The following is a 14,792-nucleotide window of genomic DNA, read 5'->3' as shown; positions in this document are numbered from 1 at the left end:
TATTTTGTGCATAAAACCTTTTGCACACCCTAACTCCTGTACTAGACCCTCTGGTTCGGTCTGTGGAGTGGTACTCTGTACAGTATGTGCTCGGAGCACAGTAGGAGAGCTAGCAGAGCTAACAGTAATAATTTTGTTACCCTCAATGCACATCTGCAATGCTACAAATAAATCTAGTCCCAGCAATGCATTTCCTGATTCAACCACTATCAATGAACCTGTAACTGAATGTCCATTATGAACAACTGTAGCATGCATGCAACCTTTAACAGGAATTTTCTCTCTGGAGTAAGTAAGCAGATTCACTGTAGGCTCAGCAAGGACACATGTATGGCAAAGTGTCTGGTAAGTACTCTCTGGAATAATAGAAACAGATGAGCCTGTATCCACTATCAGCTCAACATCATGGGAATGATAATTTGCATCAACTCGTACAGTACACATAATTTTATCATTCACGACGGCCCCCTGCATGTAAAGCACAGTAACGTCATTCACCATTACCTCACGCACCTCTTTTTGAGCCGATCTACACACCTTGGAAAAATGTCCAACTTTTCCGCATGTATTGCAAGTCACCTTAACCGCTGGGCATGTAGGCTTGTTAGCTAAGTGTCCTGTGGATCCGCATCGGAAGCAGGCGCGCTGATTCCCAGTTGTAGCTGGCTGGCTGTAGACCGTGGCAGGTGCAGTCGTCGTCGGATCTTTCTTCTTGCCCTTGTCGAACCTCCTCCTCGTCGGCTGTTTCTCGATGGCTCTCACCGAAGCTGTAGCTCCAGAGAGAACGTTGGAGTTCCGTAGTCCAGCCTCGATTTGTAAGGCCATTGAAGTAGCTTTGTCCAGAGACAAGTCCGATTCAAGCAAAAGTCTGTCTCGTATGCGTGTGTTAGCAACACGCTCAATCAGTTGATCACGAATCATTTGTTCCTCCATGGCACCAAATTCACAAGCTGCAGCTAGCTCGCGTAATGAAGCAAGGAACTGATTAACCGTCTCGTCAGGACCCTGAGCTCTCTGTCGAAATTTGTGACGTTCAGCAATCACATTCACCTTAGGAACAAAGTACTTTTTCAGTCCATCCACGGCAGAAGTGTAGGTAACACCCGTATCCTTTAGCGTGTAGAACAGTCTTTGTCCTTCAGTCCCTAGTGCATGGAGAAGAACCGCGCGCTTTCTTTCCTCCGGCCATTTTTCTCCGGTAGCATCAATTACGAGCATGTAATTTTCAAACATTCTCAACCAAGTAGGAAAAGAAATAGCAGGTTCGCCTGGCACAGGCATGAACGGTGTAGGTAAGGGTACGGAAATAGCCATCCTCGTCGCCAAAAATGTGGTATTCTGTAGTAAGAAAGTAGTTCGTAAAAGAATGAGACCGGGAGACACGCTGCTGCTGTTCAATTCGCCATTTATTCAACTCCCGTTCTTTACCTCCGGAAGTGCATACATCACTTCCGTCACTGCATACATCACTTGCATACTAGCGCCCACTGGCGGTATAAACAGGACACAACAGTGTTCTTTCATGGGCAATAATGTCAACATCTCCTCTTTTGCAGTCATGTCTGTGAACACCATCCGAATAAAGATGCACAACTGAGCTACATCACTTGCGTCTGTAGACTCATCCAATTGTAGTGAGAAACAATCACAGTCCGCGATGTCCTTCTGAAGCTGCTGTGTCAAATCCTCGGCCATGGCTTCACAGCGCCGTGTAACTGTAGCTCTTGATAGCTGGAGAGCTTTGATTGAAGCTAATATTCCGGGTTTGTTTTTAAAGTCCCTAAACAATGAGTCAGCTGCTTCAATGAATGCCTCTTTTATCATCTCTCCATCTTGGAAGGACGTCTTGTGCTTAATGATGGCATGACTCACCCTGAACGATGCCTCGGTGGCTGCCGTCGCTTTTGAAGTCACCTTTGTGAACAATGCCTGCTGTCCGGACAACTGTGATTTCAGTTCCTTCACCTTTTTCTTTCTTAGCTCGCTTTTTGGAGGGAAGTCAGTGTCGTACTTTCTGTGAACTGTCCGAAAGTGCCGCTCCACATTTCCCTTCTTTGAAATGGCTATTGTACATTTACAAATCAAACAAACACACTTGGAAAATGATATTGTAAAAAAAAAAAGTCCTCCTCCCATTCTGAATGGAAGTGGTAAGTTTTGGGTTTCTTGCTTGGTCCAGCTTCCCCACTCATTTTATCCGCTTTCTATAGTAGCCTAAAAAGAAATAGCTAGCTGGCAGGTGTTTTGTATTCGGCGCGTTGAACGTGCGCATGCGTGGTGAACCGTGTGTTAGAAACGATGAGATCTCAGACTGGCTTACCTGTACGTCAATCAAGTCGGTGGCAAATCGTGAGCTTAGAATTATAAGGTTCTATCTCCGTTTAGGGTAGGATGATAGGCAAACTTTTTTTTGTTCTTATTTTACTTTTTTTTTACTTTTTTTTTCAATGCCGTGTGATCTATCCACACTACCTTCGCGATCGTAATGAGCACCCCTGAGTTAGAGCTACCAGACCAACTGAGGGCCAGATTGTTGGGCTGGAGCAGGTCCTGGGAGCCCCCTGCCATAGAGTTAATGCTGCCTGTAAGGTCCTCATCATCATCATCAGCATCGGCATCATCATCATCATCCTCCATACCTTTCCCTCTGCAGCACAGGACGAACGGTGTGCGGCGTTCTACAACGGCCCGACACTGTACGCACTTCTTCATGAGGCTAGCGCAGTTCTCACAAGCGCACATGTGACCGCAGGGCTCGAAGAGGACAGACACCTTTTTGTCGGAGCAAACGACACACTCCTCGATCTTGGTTCTGGACTGGACCTGGTCCTTGCAGATGAGACACTTCTTGACGCGGGGCGAGCAGAGGGAGCAGGTGGCGATGTGGCCGCAGGGCCCGAACAGGGTGTCTCTCTTCATGTCCGAACACACCATGCACTCCTCCAGGGTCTCGCTGCTGCTGTTCAGAGACGGGCTGCGGGACCCCACCTGACCGCTGCTCTTCTCCTTGTGGCACTTGGCCAGGGCCTTGCAGAGGCTGGGGTCGGGGCACATTGTCCAGGGGCGACTGGCCCTTCTTGTTGCGGACGGTCAGGTCGGCGCCGTTGGCGGCCAGGAAGCAGGCGATGGAGGCTGCACTCTTCTTCTCCGCCCCCTGGGTACCCAGGCCCATGATCAGCGTGTTCTTGGAGGGCTCCCAGGGTTCCACCTTGCTGACGTCCTGCATGTCCTAATGTTCATTTAGAACTTTATTTCAGCTATACGTTTGTTTTTAAAAGCACTTAGCAATACAGAGTGAACAGCTTTCATTACATGTTGTACTGCATACATCAAACATTCATGCCAAAAAGGAAAGAATACTACTGAAACCTTTTTTTTCTGCTTTTTTTTCCTTTTTTAAATCAAGACACATGACCAACTGTACAAGTACATATGACCAACTGTACAAGTACACATGACCAACTGTACTTCTGTACAAGTACACATGACCAACTGTACTTCTGTACAAGTACACATGACCAACTGTACTTCTGTACAAGTACACCAGAAGTACAGTTGGTCATGTGTACTTGTACAGAAGTACAGTTGGTCATGTGTACTTGTACAGAAGTACAGTTGGTCATGTGTACTTGTACAGTTGGTCATATGTACTTGTACAGTTGGTCCCTAACCCTAACCCTAACCCAAATGTCACAAGAGTGGTACCACCACTGGTTCCTTTCTCAAATTATGGCAAAGTCGCAGCATTTTTCATGCAAGGTGTATTTATTTGGCCCGTGTAGACAAAGACAAAGCATACATAGACCACAGCATCCTGGCTCTCCCAAACTCCCACTCCCTAGGGTTTACTCTGGGGCCCCTCTTAAACTCTAAGCCCCGCCCCCTTGGAACATACCAAGTTCACATACTGGAGTATCCTGGAAAAGCTACACTATTTTGGGGATAGTATAGGAGTGTAGTAGAACATTTTTGGTTTATGGATCTTGGACCCCTTAACATCATTATTTGATTTTTTCAAATTATCCTTTTCATTTCCCCACTCTATTAGACTAGAAAACGCTAGAAAACGCTGTAAGGCCCTGTCCACACCTATAAGTTTTTTTGATAAACGTGGATTTTTATATTCGTTTTGGGGGGTTCGTCCAGATGCAAACGAGTTTTTGCCCCCTGAAAACGAAGATGTTTAAAAACGCCTGCCAGAGTGAAGATTTTAAAAAAACGCTGTATACCTATTCGCCGTATATTTTTTACGTGTGGACGAGATAGACAGAGTTTTTTGTATTCGTCAAGTCATCATGCGCATAGATTTCTATGATCATGCGCACTGCAGCTGTTTGCTGTTCCCTCCAATGTCATATCCTGGCACTGTCATGCCAAAACCTGGCACTGCCAAATCCTGGCAGGGCCATCAACGATTCAGGAGCGAATTACGTGTAAAATTAGCATGCTAGCAGGTGTTTTCATATAAAATGTTATATATTATAGCTGACTAGTGAGCCTGCATCAACCTTAATGCTATTCAAGTGCAAGAAGATTACAATTGTCTTCGCAGTTTAAGATACACACATTAATCTGCTGCGGTAGTAAACACAGCGCAGTAGAATGACGTCACACCGTCATATTAATGTGTGTATCTTAAACTGCGAAGACAATTGTAATCTTCTTGCACTTGAATAGCATTAAGGTTGATGCAGGCTCACTAGTCCAATTTAAGTTGGTGTGGAAATAAAATAAAGCCCAGTCTTGCCATTCGGCAAGTGGTAGTAAATATGTTCATAGGCGAAAGACTTAAATTGGTGTGGAAATAAAATAAAGCCCAGTCTTGCCATTAGGCAAGTGGTAGTAAATATTTTCATAGGCGAAAGACTTAAATTGGTGTGGAAATAAAATAAAGCCCAGTCTTGCCATTAGGCAAGTGGTAGTAAATATTTTCATAGGCAAAGGATTTAAGTTGGTGTGAAGATGGGAAACAATCAGTCTCTCCGAGGTGGAGAAGGTTGCGCTAGAGAGCGCAAACAATGTTTTACCTTTTCTTTTTAGTGTTTTCCCCTGCTTTTATATTCATTGCATGTATATGTTTTTATATATGTTTTTATATTCACTTTATGTTCTTATTCCTGTTGTAAAGCACTTTGAGCTGCATTTCTTGTATGAAAGGTGCTATATAAATAAAGCTTTACTTACTTACTTACTTACTAGTCAGCTATAATCAGTGTTTACTTTTAAAAAGTAATTAGTTACTAGTTACTAGTTACTTATCCCCAAAAGTAACTGAGTTAGTAACTGAATTACTTCATTATAAAAGTAACTAGTTACTAGGGAAAGTAACTATTGCGTTACTTTTTAAAGTAAACATTTAACAATATGAAGTGCTTTTAAATCTTTGTAGTGTAAATTAAATAAATCAAACTGTCACACAACTTCAGACAACTGGTAGACATACTGTAACTTCAAGTATTTTCAACACAACAAAAGTAAACAGTTAAACAATATGAAGTGCTTTTAAAGTAGTACTGAAAAAATAGGACATGAATTTCTTGGACAAATCCAACTTTAGCTCCTAAACATTCATTCATTCATCTATCCATCCGTACACTCCTTCCTAACACTCATCCATGCATGCATTCATTCATCCAGCCAACCCAGTCATCTAACCATCCTAGCCAATATGAAGTGTTGACACTGAACTATGGTTGGCTTACCATGAAATGTTCTCTACCATAGCCAATCATGATCACTTAAGCGGTTGTCTCGCCCCTCCCCTCCCCAACAAACAAACAAAAAACACCTTTGCAGCTGTGACTGAGGTCGGATGACAATGAGAAGCTTCAGTAGTAACTAGTAACGCGCTGCATTGAATTACCGGTAACGGTAACGGCATTATAACGATGGAAATAGTAATTAATTAGATTACCTGTTACTGAAAAAAGTAACGCTGTTATTAACACCGTTTATTTTAACGCCGTTATTCACATCACTGGCTATAATATATAACATTTTATGTGAAAACACCTGCTAGCATGCTCATTTCACACGTAATTCGCTCCTGAATCGTTGATGGCCCTGCCAGGATTTGGCAGCTGCCAGTTTTTGGAGAGGGGAAACAGCTACGCGAGACTGCTCTTTGTGGACTTCAGCTCTGCCTTCAACACCATCCTTCCAGACAGGCTAGTGACCAAACTACTAGACCTGGGACTATCACACTCTATATGTGCATGGATCAAGGACTTCCTGTCTGACCGCCCCCAGAGGGTGCGGGTGGGCTCCCACACCTCCACAGCCCTCAGACTCAGCACTGGGTCCCCCCAGGGCTGCGTGCTAAGCCCCATCCTCTACAACCTCTACACCTACGACTTCACCCCCGTCCACCCCAGCAACTCTATCGTAAAGTTTGCAGACGACACCACCGTGGTGGGCTGCATCTCGGGGGGGGGACGAGGCGGCGTACAGGGATGAGGTAGAGCAGCTGAGCAAGCTGTGCAAGGTTAACAACCTGCTGCTGAACCAGTCAAAGACCCAGGAAATCATCGTGGACTTCAGGAGGAAAAAATCTGAGGTCCAGCCCCTGCTCGTCGACGGAGGGAGCGTGGAGAGAGTCTCAACCCTCCGATTCCTGGGGGTGCACATACAGGATGACCTGTCCTGGAAGAACAACACAGCAGCCATCATCAAGAAGGCACAACAGCGGCTATACATCCTGAGAGTCCTCAGGAAGGAACACAGCAAGCAGGAGATACTGGTGACCTTCTACCGCGGCGCAGTGGAGAGCATCCTCACCTACGGCATCTGCAACTGGTTCTCCAGCTGCACAACCGCGGAGAGAAATGCGCTACAGAGAGTCGTGAGAACAGCACAGAAGATCACCGGCGCCCCCCTCCCCTCTCTGGAAGAGCTGTACAACACACGCTGTCTCAGGAAGGCCTCCAAGATCTCCAGGGACCCAACCCACCCTGGGTACGAACACTTTACCCGGCTGCCCTCGAAAAGGCGGTTCAGGACCTTGGCCGCAAGGACAAACAGACTGAAGAACAGCTTCTACCACAGGGCCGTCCAGGCCCTGAACACAGCAAAGACCTAGGTTCTGGGCCCTGGACAGTCTGGACGGATTGATGGCAGCTGCTGGACTGAAAAAATCAGGCGTAGTGCTGAGGCACAAATATGTACATTTCAAGCCTGCAAACTGCGACACTTTAAATAAATGTGCAATAACACTATTGTGCAATATGACAACTCTAGTCGTCTATCTGTACAGTATAGTATAGTGGATAGTGTACATAGCCTTTATTTATGTAAACTAGCTCCTTCCCTTGTGATTTTTTTTAAAAGTTTTTTTTTTCTTTCCTAACACCAGGGGAGCCACCCCTCCTAAATTTCGTTGTTTGGTACCTGTACTGTAGCAATGACAATAAAGACCATTCATTCATTCATTCATTCATTCATTCATTCGTTCATATTTGATCATTTCTAAACATTAATACCAGACAGTCATGTGGTGAAGGTCACCATGTGATAAGCAAGTGTTCTGTGGTTTCACTTCTGGTTGTTGTCCCTCTGCGGTCACACCCCCTGTCTGGGGCTCGTTAATCACATATGCACACACAGCTATGTATTTAAGAAACAGGTAAGCATATGCACACAGTTATGTTTTTAGGATGTACAGACATTTTTATACAGTTACCTTGGGTATATTCTATGTGCATTCTAAAGCACTGATTGGCCAGTTATTTGATCATCAAACCCATTCCCTGGGGTCATGACTAGGTCAGTAGGCTATGTTCTTTATCAGAATAGCTTGTGAAATCATAACTGTTGGCGATGTGGTCAGGCGCATGTGTTCCTGTTCACGTTGTCTGCTGTCTCCTGTCACACAACAGGCACGAAATTCAGTTCCTGTTTCTGAGTCCCATGACTTGAGATTCGATTAACAAGTTAAAATACAGTATAGAAGAATGGACTTATCATTAATCATTAGTTATGAACGTATAAAATCAGTACAGAAAAATAGAATATCATAACAGCAGGTGTAAAATGGTTGTTAGCACATAGGTAAAAAAAGGAAAACTTGTTGGTGTTCTTGGGGATTTCCCAGTGGGATTTCCCACAATGGACATCCTGCAGCTAGAGGACTTGAGATACTGTAGGTATGGAAAGTGAAACCAAAAAGGACAATATAAAGACAGCTCATGTAACAGAGTTGGGAATGTATGTTTAGTTGTGGTGAATGTAGATGAGTTTCGCCGTGCTTGAGCAGCCCTGGTTGTTGTTGGAGCCCCCCATTGGAGTTTGGGTGTACTGCAGGTCTGCGCGTTCTTTTGTCCTTCTCTTGTTGCCGTACTTACGGTGGTACTAGAACATGGCCGCCATCTTCATGGGTATGTGCGCTATGTAAAATGCTCCTCGTGTTTTGTTGGTTGTATGGAGAATCTTGTAATGTAGGTTGAAAATGTTGGTGTAGTACTGTGCTGTTTGTTTTTACATGTATTGTGATGATGTGAAACAGAACATTTATTGTATGTTATTTTGAACGCGCAGATTCACAAGAGTTGCAGAACAGAGAAGAATTGTGTTTTATATGTCTTCTCTGCAGGTATGTCGCTCCACATGTTGTTTGTAATTGTTATTTGTAATGTTTGAGGGAAATTTGTGTTCGTTCTGTAAACAAATTATCCTGACGTGAAATATACATAGACGGTGGTACGAGAACATGGCCGCCATCTTCATGGATTCACAAGAGTTGCAGAACAGAGAAGAATTGTGTTTTATATGTCTTCTCTGCAGGTCAAATAAAAGAATTGAATGAAAGAAGTTTGGCTGTTTGACCATCGTTACACTGGTGCCGTGACACGTCGATCTCAAGATCAGCTGAACGCCGATCTCCGTGGATGCTGCGTGGATGCCAGGTCTTAGTGTGATAGATCAAGTGTGGTCAGAGTATTATAGTAAATGGTCATTCAGTCTGAGGTCTGTGATTATATCAGTTTAAAAAGTGCTTTGATTGTTTTGGTTTTTATGTCCTGCTGTAACTTTATATATTTTTTAAACATTATTATTATTATTTATTTTTTCATTCAGTAATATTACACAACGCAAGTCTGTACCACTATGGCTCAGAGGCCAGGTTTTAATGATGAGATTTTTGCCAGTCCAGTGTTGCCTATGGGGAGGGGTGCATGGGGGGCATGTCAGAGCAGAGCAGACAGTGCTGTCATAGACATTGACAGTGACAGTGACATTGACATTGACAGTGCTGTCAATAGTAGGGAGGTGGGGTGTTCCCAGTTGTTTATTGACAGTGGTAGAGGCACAGGGTCAGGTCAGGACCCAGGTTGTGCTGCTGTCGGACAGTTTACAGGGGAGGCTCCTCCCACATCCACACCCAGTGTTAATGACACTGAAGCTCTTCATCACCTTTCAGACATGATGGGTCAGCTAGGTGCTCAGATTGGCGAGTCCATTGTAACCAAGTTAATTTCAGCTGGTGTAGTTCACTCAAGTAGTATGAGCAGTGCACACCTCAACTGCACATCGCCTCCAGATCCTGTAACTGATCCTAATGTTGTTAGACAGGAGGTTCCGCGCGTTACTGTGAATGTAAAATCAGACAGGGAACCACCAATGTTCCGAGGTGATAGTTCTGATAAGTGTTCAGTCCAGGACTGGATTGACATGTCTAAAGCTTATCTGAGAAAGCAGAAATGTCCAATGCATGAACAGGCTGAGGAGATACTGGCAAGGCTGATGGGTAAGGCAAAGGATGTCGTGAGGGTTGGTTTGCGTAGCGATCAGACACTTGATGTGAAGCAGAACCCTGATCTCATCTATGATATCCTTCTCAAGTACTTCAGTGATGTGTCATCATGCCTCCCGTTGTCAGATTTCTATGCCACTCTACCCAGACCCAATGAGAACCCTGTAGACTACTGGTTGAGGATCAACAAAGCAGCTGATGTAGCTGGTGAGGGCCTTCGCAGACAAGGTAGGAGGATGGAGAACATAGGTGAAGAGGTAGCACGGATGTTTGTCAGGCATTGCCCGGACTCTGGACTATCCCGTATTCTGGAATGCAAGGCTATTGAGGAGTGGAGCTCACGAGACATACAGTTGAAGATTGATAATTACCAGAGAGAGCTGAGAGCCTCTGGCAGGACCGGTAGTTCTGTGCCATTGAAGAGCCATGCCACCGCCCTCCACACTGTGCAGTCTCATCCAGAGCCTTCGATTCAGTCTGTGTCTGAGCAGTGTTCCACCCAGTACCCCCCTGCTCCTGCCCATAGTCCAGTGTACCACACACAGTGTCTGCCTTCTACCCTCATTCCTTCCCAGGACCATGCTTTAGGCCAGCTTCCGTGTCCCTCCTCCGCGACTGCTGTGGCCCAGAACACTCAGCAATCTGAAGACAGGATTCTTGCTCGCATTATGGAGAGGCTGGAGCAGATGATGGGGAAAGTGCAGCAGCGTGACAGTGCTCCTCGTGGCGGAAGATACCAGGGTGGCGCCCGTGAGAAGGCCTGCCGAGTCTGTGATGACAGTAGACACACTACCATCTCACACTGCATGTCAGAGAGGCTGTGCTTTGTCTGTTTAGCCCCAGGTCACACAAAAGTTGAGTGTCCCACCAGGTCGTCCCGAGCACCTCAGCCTCAGGGAAACTAGGTGGCCTGTATTCAGAGGGAGAAAGTATAGGTCGCCAAGTAAACTCCCATTGTGAGGACGAATCTAGTGCTGAGACAGTGTATATAGCTCTCAAAAGCTCAAGTGATAACTCTGAAGATATTGTTTATCAGAATACGCATACAATTAGTGGTAGTGACAGCCTTTTCTACACACCTGTGACAGTTGGTAATACAGTGACTCTAAATGCTATGCTAGACAGTGGGTCTATGGCTTGTACAATGAGTAAGACGGCAGAGGGAAAGCTTAGAGAGGTTGGAGTTGCTACAGAGCATAACCAGTTCAGTTCAAATGTGGTGCTTGTTGGCTGTGGTGGTCGCCGTGTCAAGCCTGAGTCAGCTTTCAACGTGGAAATGGAGGTGTATGGCTGTAGGATTATGGTTCCCACTCTGGTAGTTGAAGGCCAGCATGATGAGTTGATACTAGGCACCAATGTTATTAAATATATCCTCCGGCAGTATAAGCAATGTGATGGCTACTGGAAGGCTGTGTCTACGCCCTGTCCTGCTGGCGATCCAGAATCTGAACAGTTTCTCTCGATGCTCGCTGGTCTGAACCGTTGGCGAGGTGACGTCATACCTGACAAGATAGGCACAGTCAGGTGCAACTCAGCCGTGTGTCTTGAGCCTGGTCGGGAGTACCTGATGTGGGGCAAGCTACCCAAGTCCACTATTGTGTCTCCTGGTAGCGCTGTGATGACAGAGCCCACATCGTGTCGCTCAGCTCCAAGAGGGGTTCTGGTGGCCAGAGTTGTTACTCCTTTGTGGGGAGACGGATGGGTTCCATTGAAGCTGATCAACTCGTCCGACAGGCCCGTCTTGGTAAGACGCAATGCTAAATTGGCCGACGTCTTCTCCTGCATTGCGCTCGAGGACATGGATGAGACCGGACCTGCTGAGGTCCCACTACTCAGTTGCTGTCAAGTAACCCCGTCCAGTGAAAATGCGGCCCGCACTGTTGATGAGGAACTGAAGTACATGGGATTGAGTGGGCTCGACATACACTCCTGTGACGTGTCTGAACAGTGTAGAAGCAAGATGGCTGACCTGGTTGTGCGCTACAAGGACATCTTCTCACGCCATCACCTGGATTGTGGAGAGGCAAAGGGCTTCATACATCGCATTCACCTCTCAGATCACAGGCCATTCCGGCTCCCATTCAGACGAGTGCCCCCCAGTCAGTATCAGAAGTTGCGCCAAGTACTGAGTGAGATGGAGGAGAAAGATATAATCAGGAAGTCAACCAGTGAATATGCATCTCCGTTGGTTCTTGTATGGAAAAAGAACGGAGATCTCCGTATCTGTACAGACTTTCGCTGGCTGAACAAGAGGACCCTGAAGGATGCTCACCCTCTCCCTCACCAGGCCGACTGCTTAGCTGCACTTGGAGGTAACTCCTTGTTTAGTACTATGGATCTAACCTCAGGGTTTTATAACATGCCACTACACGAGGATGACAGAAAGTACTCTGCCTTTACAACACCTATGGGCTTGTATGAGTATAATCGCCTCCCGCAGGGCCTCTGTAATAGTCCTGGGAGCTTCATGCGTATGATGACTAGCATTTTCGGAGACCAGAACTATCTGAGCTTACTGGTTTATCTGGATGATTTATTGGTGTACGCCCCTGATGAGAGGACAGCTCTGGAACGCTTGGAGATGGTGTTCAGTAGACTGCGTGGTCATAACCTGAAATTGGCCCCCAAGAAGTGTTTTTTTCTCCGGAAATCCGTCAAATTCCTCGGCCACATAATTAATGACAACGGTGTGTTGACTGATCCCAGCAAAGTTGAGAGCATCGCAAAGATGACAAGTGCTGACCTGATGGAAGCGGACGGTGTAACCCCCTCACAGAAACGAATCAGATCTTTCTTGGGGATGATCAATTATTACCAGCACTTTGTGCCTAGCTTCTCCGCTATTGCAAAGCCTCTCTTCTCTCTGTTGACGGGCCAGAAGAGAAAAGGGAAGGTGAAACAGTCCAAACAAAGGTCACAAAGCAGGAAGTTGAAGGTTACTGACTGGACCCCCGAAACGGAGCAGGCTTTCCAGAAGCTGAAAACGGCGCTGGTTGAGACGGCTGTCCTGGCTCACCCTGATTTCAGCCGTCCCTTCATGCTGTCAACGGACGCGTCCCTTGATGGCATCGGTGCTGTCCTGTCGCAGATCCAAGAGGGTGAAGACCGAGCGAGGCCAATCGCATTCGCCAGCAAGTCCCTCTCTCAGTCTCAGAGAAACTACCCAGCCCATCGGTTGGAATTCCTAGCCTTGAAGTGGAGTGTCTGTGACAAGTTTAGCCATTGGTTGAAGGGGCATGATTTCACTGTTTGGACGGACAATAATCCATTGACTCATATCATGACGAAGCCCAAGCTGGACTGCTGCGAGCAACGATGGGTGGCTAAGTTAGCGAGCTATAACTTCGACATCAAGTACGTGCCAGGCCCACAGAATGTTGTCGCTGATGCCTTGAGTCGTGTGCCTTTCGTCAAGCAGAGAGTCAGTCACAGATTACTTGAAGAGCCCTACAAGAATCTCCTCTCCGAAGTCCAGGATGTGTCGAGTGCTTCTGTACAGGACGCCTTCCGGTCGTCCAATGATAGTGGTGACACTCCACGCCAGGCAGAGAGTTACGCTCAAAGTGTCCCATCACCTCTGCATGTCCACGCTCAGTCTATGGAGATGGATGAAGTGTCTGTTGTTCTACAGTCATATGACGATCTGTGGGAGGTCGGAGCAAGAACGCGTGCTGTAGCAGTCTTGCACCATTTGCCTCAGTTAGTCCCAGGTGGTCAGGACTCACTTCCTGCTTACAGTGAGAAGGAACTCCGGGATGAACAGCTCAGAGACAGAACTCTCTCTCGAGTCTTGTACTATGTGGAGAGACATCGGAGACCCTCCAGGAGAGAGAGAGATAAGGAATCAGTCACAGTCATGAGGTACCTGAAGCACTGGGAGAAACTTGTTGTGAGCAATGGGATACTCTACAGAGTCTCGAGGGATCAAGTCGTGAAGTCAAAACGCCGCCAGTATGTGGTTCCTGAGTCTAAGAAAGTTGAAGTTCTGAGAGGTGTTCATGACCATGCCGGCCATCAAGGTCAGTTCAGGAGTCTTGGCTTGGCCAGACAGAGGTTCTTCTGGCTCAACCTCGACAGAGACGTAAGAGACTACGTCCGTAACTGCCAGCGGTGTATTGTCAGTAAGACTGTTGAACCTGCTGCGAGGGCGCCTTTGCAGAGTATCACATCAACCAGGCCACTTCAGCTGGTTTGCATTGATTTCTGGTCAGCGGAGGACTCAAGGAACAAGTCAGTTGATGTGTTAGTTGTTACTGACCATTTTACAAGAATGGCCCAGGCATTCCCCTGCAAAGATCAGTCAGCCAAACAGGTGGCGAGAGTTCTATGGGACAAGTTCTTCTGCGTCTTTGGGTTCCCAGAACGTATCCATAGCGACCAGGGAGCTAGCTTCGAGAGTCAACTAGTGAGTGAGCTGCTCAGAGTCTCCGGTGTCAGAAAGTCGCACACAACCCCGTATCACCCGATGGGTAACGGTAGTGTGGAACGTTTCAATAGAACTCTCGGTAACATGATCCGAGCGCTTGAACCAGAGGCAAAAATCAACTGGCCGAGGCGTTTGCAAACTCTGACGTTCATGTACAATAGCACAGCGCATGAGTCAACTGGCTATGCACCTTTCTATCTGATGTTCGGGCGTACTCCTCGTCTCCCTGTCGATATACTCTTCCGGACAGTCCTGAATGATCCAGCTGTGGTCAGCTACGACAAGTATGTGATGTCTCTCACGAAGGATCTGAGAGAAGCTATGGTCATAGCCCAGGAACATGTCATAAAAGAACAGCACCGTCACACAGAGCTCTACAACAGACGAGTGAAAGGGCCCACCATTGATGTCGGAGACCGTGTGCTGTTGGCGAACAAGAGAGAGAGAGGAAAGAGAAAGGTGGCTGACCGTTGGGAGTCTACTGTATACACTGTGGTGGATAGGAACTCTGAGACTCACACATACAGGATACAAGACACTGTCACTGGACGAGAGAAGGTAGTCCACCGTAATCTATTGTTGTTGGTGAACTTTCTGCCGGTGTATGATACGAGTGTG

The sequence above is a fragment of the Nansenia antarctica genome (assembly GCF_963989245.1).
Source record: "Nansenia antarctica genome assembly, chromosome: 7".
Lineage (NCBI taxonomy): Eukaryota > Metazoa > Chordata > Actinopteri > Argentiniformes > Microstomatidae > Nansenia > Nansenia antarctica.
This window is presented reverse-complemented; position numbering follows the sequence as displayed.